The 14777-nt window shown below is 41.8% G+C and overlaps 1 long non-coding RNA gene across 1 annotated transcript in view; it reads right to left on the minus strand.

Annotated features, from left to right (window-relative positions):
• Nucleotides 1-12891, minus strand: part of LOC109302430 — a 20293-nt gene extending 7402 nt beyond the window's left edge. Inside the window, exons 1-2 of the long non-coding RNA XR_002098764.1 lie at nucleotides 12879-12891; nucleotides 3382-3389 (exon numbers count right to left, since the gene is read on the minus strand). This is a non-coding gene — a long non-coding RNA (uncharacterized LOC109302430). The remainder of the gene's footprint in view (nucleotides 1-3381; nucleotides 3390-12878) is intronic.
• Nucleotides 12892-14777: the final 1886 nt, after the last annotated feature.

Raw genomic sequence — 14777 nt, forward strand, 5'->3', positions numbered from 1 at the left:
TGTTTCTTTATTTCCCTTCTGCACAAACTGTCTAGCTCTTCCGCACTTTGCAAAAAAGGGAGCAGACAGAACTTTGATACTGCATCAAAAAGGGTTTTTTTTTCTACTTGGTCTCAGACACTTTATGTAATCTGAGGATCTACCAATTATTAATACATCTGCCTTTTTCATCATACAGGCACATCCCTGTTTCTAGGGATCAGTGATTCTAGGACTAGTGAAATAAAATTATCTATTAGGATCTTTTCATATCTAGCAACTTTATAGGTTAGTAAATGTCCAGCTGAGGCAACTGGATGATGATGATGATGATGATGATGATGAACAGGTAAATGATGATGAACAGCTGATTTCTTTCCCCAAGGGTCATGCTTATTGCTTCACAGAATGTTTACTTTGTGTTGTTGTAATTTTGTGCCTAACCTGATCCTCTCTCTGCATGATTAAGAGCCTATCGAGCAGTACTGCTGTCAAATCTCTAAGTAGCCCAGACATTTGCTAAGTGGTGGGATTTACACTTAGACCAAAAAAGACAACATATATTTCAAGGAGCCAGTGCTTAAAACACCAGTAATTCTAATTCATTAAAAGTTAAGAGTTTTTCATCCAAATCAGAGTTATTCTTAGTGGGCACATCTACACTTGCAATTAATGCACAAGAATAAACTCGGGAGTGTGTGTGTGTGTGTGTGTGTGTGTGTGTGTGTGTTGGCACTCCCAGTAGTAGGTGGGTTATTCACCATTGTTTTAGTCTCCTGTTTATGCCTGCTGTTACGCTTGAAGAGCACTCAGATAAACCTTTTGTTTTACACAATTAAGATGGTGGCCCACAATAAAGATGGTGGCCCTGTCTGATCTCAGTGAGACAAACAATCCCTGCAATACACAAAACTGGCTAATGGGATGGGATCCCAGCGAGCAGGATGTTTCCAGAGTCCCATTCTGAATACATACCAAGTGCTACAAGGTTGCTCAGAGCCCAGTCCAAAAGGTTTCTTCTTTCCCATGGAGTATTCTGTGTAGCTGCTTTCCATGATGGCCACTGTCCTGGGATTTCTACAATAACCAGATCTTCTAACTACCTGGAAGATAACAGATGACTAAGGCTAACAAGAAATGCACTGTGTTACTGAGAGTCATTGCCTCAAAGTCTTTTGACACTGTTCACTGACTTGTGTCCCTGGCCAAGCCCTGTAACAAGTCCTCATACTGTTAGGAATCAGGATTAAGTGATATTCAGGTGAAGTCCAAGAACTGGGTTCAGAAGAAGCCAAAGTCAGTGACAAATCTGGGGAACACAAGGAGTTAGAGCCAAAGTCAGGGCACGTCAGGAGTCAGTGCCAGAGTTATAATAAGCAAGTGAAGGAAGCACAGAGGGATTAGGTGCAAGTACCATGGTCTTTTCCTGGGCAGGATACTGCTGGCAGGCAAGTGCATAGCACCTACTGAAACCTGCACGTATACGTACACTCAAGGTCAATGTAGCACCAGCAGGGTAGCTAAAGAGAGGGTACCAGCTCTGGGTGCCAAGTTAGGGAGGATATAAAGCTAGCAGCTGCTGCACCGTGATGTTGGCCCAGCTGCTGCCACTTCCAGAACCACCACCATTGATGCTGCTCTTTACATTGCACTATCCAGGGCACGGAACTGCCTAGGTATGCCTCTGGATAGCCCACACAGGGGTATAGGGGAAGAGCAACCACCTTTATTGTACAAAGAACTCAGGGCTGCATGTCATGGAGGCTATGTGGACACCCCTAGGTCCCCCACTACATGCGGTCTCTGCTGTAAGCCCCCCACTGCTACTGCTGCTCAGGCCCCCTTTCTCACCCCCAACCCCTTGCCATGCAAGCCTGTCACACCACACCATCACATAGGCGATTTTCCCCTCTCCCTCTGCCACTGCCTTATGAGTACTTCAAGCCACCCACCTAAGTCCCATTGGCTGATGCTGGCACATGGGCAGGGAGCTCACCAGGCCTTGCCATGTTGACCTGGCTCAGAAACCTCAGTTGTTGCTAGTACAGAGAAACAGGATAGGAGCCCAGGGGCCACACAGCCTGCAGGCCATCATTTGGACCACCCTGGCTCAAATGAATACTTCTCAAACAAAACAGCAGGCATGAACAGGAGATAAAAACAATGTGGAATAATGCCACCCATTGGCAGAAATGCGTAACACATATACATAACACTGGATGCATTTTACACAAGATACTAAATGTGCATTAGACTAATTCTACTCGCATTAGTGCATCATGCAAAACAGCATGCTAATGCACAGTAGACTTAGTCTAATGTGCATTGTCACAAAAAAGCATTCATCTGTGCTAATGTGCAGTAGTGCGTATTACAGCGCATTAAGCTAGTATCTGTTATTACAGATACTAAACTTAATGCACCATAATTATGGCGCATTAATGAATCCACTCAGTACATAACCATGTTTTTATTTGTGGTTCAGCATTTTACTTCATAGACCCTTGGTTCTGTTTCAGGTCTACTTCCTGAGACACTACTGCATTCTGATTTAAAATGATATAGGTCTTGACAGTACCAAGTGATGGCTTCATCAGGCTTTTCCTTTTTAATGTGCCTTTTGGAATCCTCTAGTATCTTCTATCATTCTGTATACAAATTTTAAGTTTCAGCATATTTCCATTTTCTAGAGCCCCTTGGGTTGTCAAATTATGAAATTAAGCTACAGTACTGTAAAAAAAACCCACACTTCTTCAGATTTTCAGACTGAGGGTCTCTTTTCTGTAATACCTACACTTAAAAACCATGACAAGAATGCTTGAATAGAACAGGTAGTTAACAGTTAATAGATAGGAGTGTGCATGTATGAAGTATGAGTAATGGCCTCTGATTTTGATAGCTTTGAGTTTAGCATTATTGATCTATAGCAACAACAGGGACCAAAAAACTTGTACATTTAAAACAGGAGTACACACCATCTTTTTTTCCCTATACTAGCCTTAGGAAATTTGAGGAAAGGAGGGAACTTATATTCAGTAAGACAAGATGCTAGCCAATAGGAGATAGTAACCTTCAGGCATGCTCAGTAATAAAGAGGTGTTAGCTAGCCATTGCTTGTGAAGCAGTGGTTTATGCTTATTGCTGCTTTTTTAGTGCTTGATTTTTATTTATTTATTTGTTTGTTTTTGTAGGAGTGAAGAGTTGGAGGTTTTCCTGATCTAGCCCTTAAGCTAAGAAGAAATGGAGCAGGTGAGTGTGCTTAACTATCTTTGAAGATTCCTTGTCTCATACAGCTCTGTAAATGTCCTTTCCTTGTCTTGTATCTTCTCCCAGTTCTTCTGGTCACAAGTTTTCTTCAGTACCTATATAACTCTACTGATATCTCTAAGTCTGACCCTGCACTACCTCTCCTGCTATTTTAGGTTCATAAGATTACACAACAGTTCTGCTAGTGTCTTTCTGTCCTGCCCCAAGGGTCTCTTGTTCCATTCCAGCTTGACTGATGGTCCTCAGTCATGATCTACAACTTCCTATCAGTACCCCAATTCTGGACTTTTTTTCTCCTGTCTCAGTTCTGACTTGTATCTCTTGCTACTTTCTGCAATGCTGGGTTCTAGCATTGGCATGTTGGTATTACTATTAGTATTATTCAATTCTGACCTGGGCATGTTTTGTCTTCTGTCTAAATTCCTTACCACTACACTCAGAAATCTCTTATTTTTCCACCCGACAAATCTATTACTGAGTCTCCCTTCTTCCTCAGGATATGCCACCTGCTGGTGTTGAAATGTGGGATTCTAACTACACATCTGATGATGAGGTAAAAACGCCATTTTGTCCATAGATAACAACCCTCTTCCCCCTGCCCCCACCACACACTCTTCAATTCCTATATCTGTGAAGGGATGGTGTTTTGTTTTTTAAATCAAGGTGTGAAAGAGAAATTGCATGTTAAAAACCAATTTAGATCATCTTGCGTTACTATGGTATCTGTATTACTTGATGCTCAACAGCTGACCTGCCAGAGATTTCCTCTTAATTCTTCTGACCCAAACTCTTTGTCTAAGGTTGCATAGTAAGATGCCTGAAAGAGTTCACTTCCCAGAAGAACATTAAGAATAGTTCAACTTATGTTAGGCATACTATTAAATACACAATTATACCCTTAACCAGGTGGAGGAAGCCAATTTATTTTAATGTGTTTTGAATTACTGCTGTCTCCTATGGTAGGCAAACCTGGCCTGTTTTTGCTTGCCTTGATAAGAGCTAGAGCCAGTGCTCCCTATACCTCATGCAGTGATCATGGTAGTTTGGGGTGGCAAAGCTGCTACTTACTAAATTCTTCCTAGCTTTTTCTTCCTTCCCTCAATAAGGGATAATGCCACAGACCTCTAAAGAGTTTACTTTGTACAGCACTTACAGCTTCTTACTCTTCCTTGTTCCTTTCACCAAAAAAGCTAATGTGTTGTGGAGCCCTCTTGTGGCCACAGGGATTGGATGAGTTCAATTCTTCAATTGTCTCTCTGTCTCCAGATCTCCACTAAGAAAGAGCTGCACTTCCGTCTTGGAGAAGATAATTTGGATGATACCCTGGAGTATGACTTCTTGGGCCCAGCCTTGAGGACAGGGAAGTCAGCATCTAAGAAATTGCAGATTGGGGACAGTAACCCAGAAAGTGAGCAAGAAAGTGGCCAGGAGCCTGAGCATCTGGGGCACAATAACTGAAAACCTAGGTTGCTGGGTTGTGTTTTGATCCCAGACCCCATGTAAAGTCACTCAGTATCTTAATTTCTTTGTGGCAAAATACCTGCTTGTCACCTTGTCAGATAGCTTTGGAACCCAAAGTTAAGAAGCAAAAGGCTATATTACTTCCCCCTCCTCCATCTTACCTCAAACCTCTAATACAAATCGGTCCTTCCCCTGATTTGGATAAGAGGCCAGCTTTCTATAGGAGCTTATCAGATTTGAGGGAAGAATGGCAGGGCAGGAAGAGAATTGAGAACATTATCGTACAGGATATAGTGTTTATCATGGGTGACTGGTGCCCCCTAATACCAGGGGTGGGGTTCCCCAGTGGCCAATTGCCAGCGGCAAACCCAGAAGTACTGTCAGCGCTTCTCTCAGTGGGGCATGGCCAATCATAGGGGGTGCATGTGCACCCCCTACACATCGCCAATGGTGTTTATAAATGTTCATGTGCCTGGCTTACTATCTCACTGCCTCAGCTGGTGTCCACAGGTGGAGCAAGCTTTCTCTGAACCTGTACAGATCTAGTTGTGGGATTTGCATCTAAAGCTGCATTTCTAGCATGTAGACCTCCCAATAATAAAGGGGCTAGTAACAAAGATCTGTATTTATGGAAGGCTTGGCCTGTGTATGAAAGTCTTAAGAGTGAACTACTAACTATTGGTGTTCACAGAATCTGCTTTTTAGTTTTAGAAATATCTACTTTCTCTGTCTCTCAAAGCACTTAACCTGTGGTTCCCAATCTAGGGAAATGCAGGCAGTAACCATAAGCCATCTCCACAGTGCTACTGCATATGTTATAACAAGCCTGTAATTATTTTCTTTATTTGTGAAAAGCTCTATCTGCTATCTCAACACAAGTGAATAAGCAGTGTGATTATTTATTTTTTGTTGTTGTTGGGGGGAGAGATAACTGGGCTGTTTTTGTCTGTTTTTTAAAGTTGAATTAACTACTAAACCACTTGTATGCTCTTAAGATTTAAAATAATGGTTTGACATTTTAAACACTTGTTAAATGTTAATCATTGAGTCTGATGGATTTTTAACTTCTGAACTATAGTCAAATTGACAAATAGGGTGGTGGTGGTGGTGGTTGTCTTTCTCCAGCTATTGTGTCTTGTTGATTCCTTTTATCCTCTAGACCAATACAGCTACAACCTGGATATCTTAATTCTTCTATAGATTTCAAGGAACCATTTTCTATTTAAGGGAAGCTTCACATGCCTCTGATGCTAGGCTCTTCACAAATGTAAATTTAAAGCAGTGTAGCACTTAGACAGGTATTGCAATCTACACTACAAACACAGCCTGGTAATAGTATGGCATATTGCCCACTCCTTGTCTCATGACACTAATGCATTGAGAGCTGGGAGTGATCCTATTACAACTGGCAGGTGTATACGTGGTTTTATTTTTATTTAAGCAGTCCAAACAAAATTAAAACTTCTAATTTGGCAAAATCTATAAGGAACCATGATCTAACTTGAAGCACATGTGTACCCTACCCCTTCAGTCTAATTTAGTTTTTGGCAGATACTTTTTCTGATTCTACTCAACCAATACTGCTTTAAATTACTTACTTACTTGTACATGACTCTGCTTGGATATGTATAAGTGAAATGTTAAAATCCTGTGTAAAATGCTTGTTGTAACCTTGCAAACTAAACACATATTTTTGGCATTAATATAAGTAGGCAATAGACAAATCCAGCTGTGGAATCTGTGCAAGCTATAAAACTTTCTGGGGAAACCATCCTGCAGAGCCTTAATTATGCTTACTTGAGCATGATTGAGGATTACTCATTTGAGAGAGACCTGCAGGATTGTGCCCCTTGTAAAATAAAGTCAATCAACTAAATACCAAACACATTGCCAAAAAAAAATACTGTTTAGCTAATACTAAAATACCAGTAATTTTGTGCTGTTAAATAAAAACACGTTAAAGATATAATTCTGCATGTTTAAACATAAAACGAGGAGATGGAGAGCTAAATTGAAGAGTGACCCCAAGGCCAGCCTTCTTCATGTTAGTAATGCACTAGCGCTATGAAAGTCTACTTTTGTGTGAATAGGGATGGTACACTTTTAGTTAGTAAGGACAGCCCTATAAAATTCTGCTGTTTTGACCATAAATGGCTTGTATAAGAGACCAAATACTTCATCTTGAAGTCTGGATTCTAAATTTGTCTTTAAAATAGAGAGCAAACTCACATCTAAAAGGTAACCTGTGTATTACTCATAAAGGAGATCACACAAATAGGAAAGGCCTGTTCTGTTTTACTATTGCTGTCACTTGGCTTACAAAACCACAACAGATGTGCACTAATGAAATGTTGTAGTCTTGGCCCTGATAAAAACACAAAATATCTGGCTCAAAACAAAGTAAACAGGCAAGTACTGCTTGTGGTTAACCCCCTGCAGTCCTAACAGAGGGGTGGAGAGGGAAATTAACCACTTCCCTCCCAGAAGGGGCTATACACATTTTAACACTTTTATATAAAAAGTGCCCCCACTGCCATTTCAAAGTGTGAAGGTGCTGATACACAAGACATGGAGGCTGGAGCAGGGTAATTACCACACTCCAGAAGACTCATTTAATTGAATCTGCTCCAGTGTGCTGTAACTACAGTGTGTTGGAACACCCTCAGGGCTTGTGTAAAGGCACCCTAAACAAAGCTACATATCAGCTAGTACAACCAGCTGCCAGCAGGTGTTTTGTCCTCAGACATCAGGAATACTCAGCTGCAGCAAAGCTATAAAATGAGGGTGACTTTTTTTCTTTTTTTCCCCTTCTAATACAAGCATTGATAATTTAGGAACAAGTAAAATTTGCTTTTTAATCAAGGTTGGGACACAAGATACCTTATTGTTATACACTTGGTAACAGTGCCAAATGGGTAACTTGCTCAGTCTTGTATCTGGTTCTTAACCCACATGCCATCAGAAAGCTAGAAGTGGTCCTGACTCAGATGGGCATACCATTTTGAGCAAAGTTATCTTAAAGACTGGAATATAACCATGTCTGAGTACCCTTCAGTTGGGTAAGGTTTTTCTATATTCTATGTTACTGTACCAGCTTGCAAGAAGGCTAAGTTTGTGCTATGTGAGAGAGCTTATTTTAGCAAGGGTGACCATACATCCCAATTTGGCTAGGACAGTTCCAGTTTCTGAAGGTCTGTCCCAGCTGACAGACAAAAGTTAAAATGAGCTTCTCAGGAGTGGGGCAGGGAGATGGAACGGCAAGAAGTATGAAGTAGGAAGCCCTCACAAATAGCAAAATTGTCATATAGTAAGATAGCACAGGGGTGGGCAAAATATGGCCTGGGGGCCAGATCCAGCCCACCAGGTAATTCCATCCGGCCTGTGGTGCCCCTCCATAAGCCCTGACCCATGCTGTCCTTCTACAAGCTGGTGCCTCCATACAGAAAGTGCAGCTCTGGTTGCAAAGCAACCACCCCCCACACCCCAGCCTGGCCTGACTCGCCACCCAAGCCAGAGGGTGCCAGAGACGAGAAGCCTTTGCCTGGCAGAGGCTTTTACCTCAACACCCCAAGGCTGTTTCCAGCCCTCCCTGCTTGTGAGCCTGGAAATGCAAGTAAAGGCCCCACTGTGCTGGGGCCAGGGCCTCCTGCTGGAGGAAAGGGGATGGAAATTCAGGGTGCTGCATGCTATGGGGTAGGGCTGGCCCTGCCTGCTGCCACTACATGTGGCTTAGGGCTCAGGTGGGAGCACTGTTAGGCTGGGGGTGGGGCTGGCCATGGATGCCAGGGACTTGGGTGGGAGCTACATGTTACAGGGATTGGTAGGGCTGGCCCCACATACTACCACCACCCACGACCATGGATGGGGCAGGAGCATGAGAGCCATGTGCTGTGGGGCTGGCCCCACACCTTGCCACCATGTATGACCAGGGACTCAGGCAGGAGTGCTATTGGGCCAGGTAGGGCTGGCACTGCATGCTGCCACCACCTGCATCTGTGGACTGGGGTGCGAGCATGGGGAGTTGTGCACTATGGGGTTCGGCAGGACTGAACCTGCTTGCTGCCACCGCATGCAGATCCAGCGACTGGCACAGTCCAGAGACTCTCAGGGGTTAAGGGCAGGACTTCTGGTCCCAAGATGGTGACCAGAGGGCAGGGCACCTGTCAAGGGGTGGGGCTACCCTTGTGGCCCTCTACAGGGGATGTTAGTATGATTAGTGAAATGACCATCAAGAAGGGGAGATGATTAACACCTGTGAAGTAAAGAACACTAGGTCATTAACAGGCCACTGACTCCCTTAGCTGCCTAAATAATAATACCAGAGCTGGAATATGCTACCCTGCCTCTGCCTGCAGCACTTCTGACTTAAGGGGTGGGGGAGCAGTGTCTTGAATTTCACATGTGACTATATGCTCACCCTAACTTTAGCTACCATTTCCATTGCTATTACATGATTTGAGTTTTCAAAATTAGAATTTGCACGAATTGTTTTGTTTCCAGATACAGTATTATAAAGCAACCTGCATGCTCAGTAGACCAGAGAGTATGACCTTGTATGTACTGTGGGCCCTAATATGTTCTCAGGGAGGTACACGGGAAAATGTCGCCACTTTCCCAATTTGCTGCACAGGAATGGCCTGTAGTAATGGCAAACTGCAAAAGTACTGTGCTTTTCTTACAAATAGCAGCTAGTGCAAACTTTTTTTTTTTCTTTTAGGGTGAAGTTACATGTTAAGCTTAGGCCATACTAAGACACTTGAACTGCAAGCATCTGCACACTAAAGCTTGTTAACTCATGCTAAGTACTGACTGAGTGACACAGTTACACTACTTCAGTTGAGGGTTAACTTTGGGCTGTACTGCCTAGCTCATGTTAAGGTAAGTTCAGTCTGCTTCATGAAGATAAAGTGAGCAATTTGCAGTCTTCCAGCATCTATGGCTGCACCAATCCCAGCCATCCTGCCCCACCCAGAGCTGGGAGACAGCCCAGGTATCCTGGCCCCTAATCATGTCCCTGCTCACCAGCCCTCAAGTCAGAGCCATGCAGTCAAGAAATGATATTATCCCTTAGTGTACAACTGTTCACAGCATTTTCTAATTTTAATACTAATTAACACTTCACATACTTAATACAGTCTAAGTTTAATCTGTAATTTCACCCTTAGTGAAATGGATGTGTTCATCTTGATCTATATGAGAGACACTTCCACATTTTGCCCAGAGCATGGAACACATTCACAGGCTGACTCTCACCTTTTGGGATGTTCTTTGGGATTGCCCAAAGAGCCTTAATAATTCCATCCAAAGTGTGTCAGAAATTACAGGAAATGGGAGAGTCACTGTGTTCTCTGCTTTGACATGATGATATGTGAATTATCTAGGGGGATTTGAAACACTTAAATCAGATTAGATAAAGGGAGGACAGTTGATGGCCATTTTTACATGTGCTCCATGACACAGAACTGGGTGCTTTAATTAGCGAGCTATGCTAATTAAAAGTGCATGCACATCATGTGTATTAGTGTCACAGCATGTCCCTGTGCTGGAAAAATGGTGGCGGGAAGCTTTGAACTAAACCTTATTGGATGTTTCATATTTCAAGTTGCCCTGCTGCCATTTTGTCAGAGTAGAGATGCTGATACACGTGGCATGCAAGGCTGCTGAGTGCATCAATTTCCATGCTTCAACAGACTTGATTAATTGAGTCTGCTCCAACATTCTGGAAGCGTGTTGGAGTAGGCTCCCTACATGTGTATAGGAGCCCAATGTGCTAATAAAAGTGTCTTGGTACGGATGCTTAATTCACACACAATATCCCACATAGCACTCTTGGGTCTGCCAAAGGACCTAAGTTGGACTTGAGGGTATGGATTCAATGTCTATAATACAGAAAAGGGTATTTGCTTTCTGTCTTCATGGTTGCTGGTTTGCTGTCTAAAGTGGAGTAAATGTCTGGAATCTTTGCAGTGTCCACCACCTAGTTACTAGATGCTGAATGATGTAACCCTTGCATCTTTCCAATAGGTTTCAGAAAACAGCAGTAAAGCTGGGCTGTGCCCTTGCATACAGGAAATGAGTTCACACAGTGTCCAGGGATTCATATCTGAATGGCTTAAATTCAACCTGGTGTAGTGTCTTGTGTTTTCCTTGCTTTTTTAAAATGACCTAAGTACTATTTTATTTCTGTTGTGCCTTTTTGATCAATGCTTAGATCTTCATATGGCAGGTAGTGATGTAAGAATAGATTTTTTTTTTTGCTGTCCTTAGTCTACAAATCATGACTGGAACTAGTCAAAATGCTTTTTTTCTCCTTCCTTTTAGATTAAAAATAAGTTTAATACTACCCAAAATTCCGAAAGAAATATTTTTACCAGCTCTTATGATGAATACAAGACTGATACCTAGAAAAGGAGATGTAATGTGCAGATTATTTTTGACATCATAAGTATCTGAGAGTGCAACCTATTTTTGTTGTCTTTCTTTGTAACTTAACTCTGTTTCATTAGAATAAGAGAAAAATACATATTATAAAAATAAAATTTAAATTTCAAGATTAACTTAAAACAAGACTTTTTACTGCACCTTGAGGTGTCCCATCTGTTCTGTGCTACATCAAACTTTATTTTTGCTTCTATTCACAAATTCCAGCAGGAAATATCTTGTTGTCTTTGTGAAAATTAGAATAATTTCCATTTTCAATTACTATTGAGTGCGCAAAACACTGATGTAAAGGGCATGAGTCATCATTGGATAATCTTTTATAATTTTGTTTGATGTGACATAACATCAGTTTAATAGTCTGGCTTTGAGCATCACATCATGTTCAATGATAGGTCATTAATGTTACATCAGTCTTTCTTGTTATCTGTGATCAGTGCACTGTACTTTTTCTGCTGTAAGTGATCTGCCTTAGCCTTCAATACCAAATAATTATACAGCACTTCAGAAGTGATGAGTGAAATCATGTGATAAGAAAAAGCAAAAATGTGATGTAAATGTTAAACATGTTGCTGCAGTAAGAGATGTGGAAAACTCTCACTAAGGCTAGCTACAGACATTCAAAAAGCCCAAGGCAGAATCAATCTAAATTGTATGTGCTTTTCTGTAAGCAGCATAGTTTAGCTCAGTAGTAAACAGAACACACACATGCTTTCATAGGAGGGAGGCACAAATCTTAAACCACCTTCCACCATTTTTAAACCAGTCTGTGCACCGAACTTCTATTCTGTTAATGGGTATAGATCAGTTTCCAATCATTTATACTGGTAAAAGTGTAATGTCTGTACCTCCATCTAAAATATATATATATATTATAAAGAAGCCGTATCTTTTTTAATGGTCAGTTTGGAGAATGGGGCTTGAGTAGGTACAGGGATGAAGCCTGAAACAGCTTCCCTGTCAAACTTCTGGGACTGGGATATGTCTGTAGAAAGATATAGATGAACAGGGTGTCCATGTTCCCAACCTCAGTAGGACATGCTACTTCTATGAGAGAGAGAAACTATTATTTGCCAGCAAAACAAGCATAGGTTAAATGTCCCAGTCTCTTAATCTCAAGTTCTTTCCTTTTATTTCTAGAGGCCCCTGAGACACTGTGACCTTGGAGGTCCTGTCCAATGTATTCCTATTTCACTGCAGCAGATCAGACACATCAGTTATCACTGGCTGAGCAAAGAAGTTATCTCATCAAACAAAGATGTATGTTAACCTGGCCTGATCTGTTTGATAAACTGATAGGAAGTTTCATGGTTGTTTTTCTAGGGTGTTTTTTTGTTTTGTTTTTATCCCATTTGTCTTTGTCTCTGTCTCTTTCCTGGTATCTTACAAGCTTTGAAGGATAAAACCAAATGATCATCAGACTTTGAGTTGAGTTTTCCCTAGAAAGAGGAAGTCTGTAAGGTAATAGTCGGTGAGTTCTGTATGGACTCACCCCCCTTCCCCAGTTTCTGAGCTGTAGATGACATGGGTATGTTAAAGCTCCCAGCTTGAGAGGCTGGCTATACTTAAGGCTGTAGATTAGTGAATTTTTTTTCAACCAGGGTGCTCTGGCACCTTGGGGTGCCTTGAAATCCTTTTAGGGGTGCCATACAGTGCAATACACAAAGAAAAATTACTCAAAATAAATTCAGAGATTACAGTGTAGGAATCTACAGTGTTAAAATTATTCTGACCTGTTATGGGCTTTCTAAGCCATTTGAAATAGCAGAATTGTTCTATTATTTTCCTGTAGTCAAAAAGACGAGTGAAAACTAAAAGCTGGCACTTTCTGAGGGGTGTGGTCGAGAACCGCTACTGGAGAAAATGGTTGAAAACCACTACTGTAGAAACTTATGCTTTCAGCTCTTAAGGTTCACTTTGCTTCATCCTAGTAATTAACTAAGAAAGTCACTGTCACACAGGGTGGCCATTGATCCTGTTTTATACCAGGCTGTCCTGTTTTTTAAACCCTTTCTCCCCTGTCCATTTCTAAATGAGGAATAGACTACAAAAAGTCCTGTTAGACAAAAATTCCAGTGGAAATGCATGTCAATCACTTGTCCTAAAGTAATTCTATTGGCTGTGCCTAGAGGTAGGGTGGTTCATAGCCAGGAGGAGCAGGGTTCTGAGCCAGTCAAGGAAGAAGGGAGGGACGTCGCTGTGTAGTGGTTCTGTCCCTTGCTCCTGATTGGCCAACGGGCCTGTTACATTGCTGATTTGGAAAGGAGACAGCAGCAGCCTCACCACTGATTGGCCGACAAAGCCAGTGGCTCCTCCCTTCCCCCACCAAGGGGATGTCCTGTATTCTGGAGGTGGGTCAGTGGCCAGCCTACTGTCACATAATGGAAGGATCTGTAGGCAAAGACTATAATACCTCTGCTCTGGATTAGCCAGAAGGGAATGTATCTATTTGCATATTTTCTCAAGTACCTATTGGGAATCAAACAAAAGAACAGGATTTGTTGATTTCACTTCAAGGAGTGATATGCTCCTCTATAGGAAGAAAAATTCTTCTTGAAATCCTTCTTTTTGTTTGCTTGCTTGTATCTGTTCCTTTTTTTTTAAACAGCAGCATACTTTTAAAGTAGTTGTCTTTTAATTTTTATGTTTCTAATTTCTTTCCTATAAAAATATTCCAGTTTAAATCAGTGCAGGAAGAGAGGATTATCTGAATAGTAGGGTATACCACACTGGAGTCCATTAAACCATTCTAATATGAATTAACCTAGGATCGATTTTGCATGTGTTATGGGTATGGACACAGGTGACACTTGGGTTTAAACTGCATTTAAACTTGTCTAAAGCAGACATGTACAAATGTTTTAATACAATTCAATGCTACCTGGAACAGTTTAAAAGTGTATCTGAAAAACCTAGTATGCTTTTTGAACTGATGCAATGTTACATGTAGATGCCAAGTATACAGGCTAGATGGACCTTCCAGGCATCCCATACTGCATCATTCTTCCATCCCTCCCCTTCCATTCTGGTACGTAGATAGAATTCTGTTTTTTCTCTCCTCTCTTGGCACTTCTTATCAATAAAATCCTTTGCACTGCTTATTCAATGAAGGCTACTACTCTAACAAGCTATGCCTGTGCCCCCTAGTCAGTCTTTCCCCTTCATGATGCTCCTACAGTCCAAACACTCCCTCCTCTCACCTCAGTCAGGCAAGCACACTGCAGACTTCCTTCCACTGTAGGCTACTGAAGTTTATTGAACCAATAATTAGTAATGAAGGAAAAATGCACTCCCCATCTGCAGGTCACAGGTGCCCTAGAGTTCTGAAAGCATGTGTGCAAGCCTTTCTTTCCCCTGTGCTTGCTTACTGGAAAGTAGGCTGAATTGGATGATCACTCCCACTCCCTGGTGTCATAGTCCTGCCAGTTTGCAGAATTCATAGGAAAGTAGGCCTGGAAGGGACCTGAAATCCATCTAGTTCAGACCTCTGCTCCAGGCATAATAATCCCTAACTAACTCATCCCAACCAAGGGTCTGTCCAACTTGCTATTCAGAATTCCCAGGGAAGGCAATTCTACAGTTTCTCTAGGTACCTTGTTACAATGCTTGACTATGATTATAGTGAGAAAGTT

The sequence above is a fragment of the Gavialis gangeticus genome, unplaced genomic scaffold (genome assembly GCF_001723915.1).
Source record: "Gavialis gangeticus isolate Ggan-Ray unplaced genomic scaffold, GavGan_comp1, whole genome shotgun sequence".
Lineage (NCBI taxonomy): Eukaryota > Metazoa > Chordata > Crocodylia > Gavialidae > Gavialis > Gavialis gangeticus.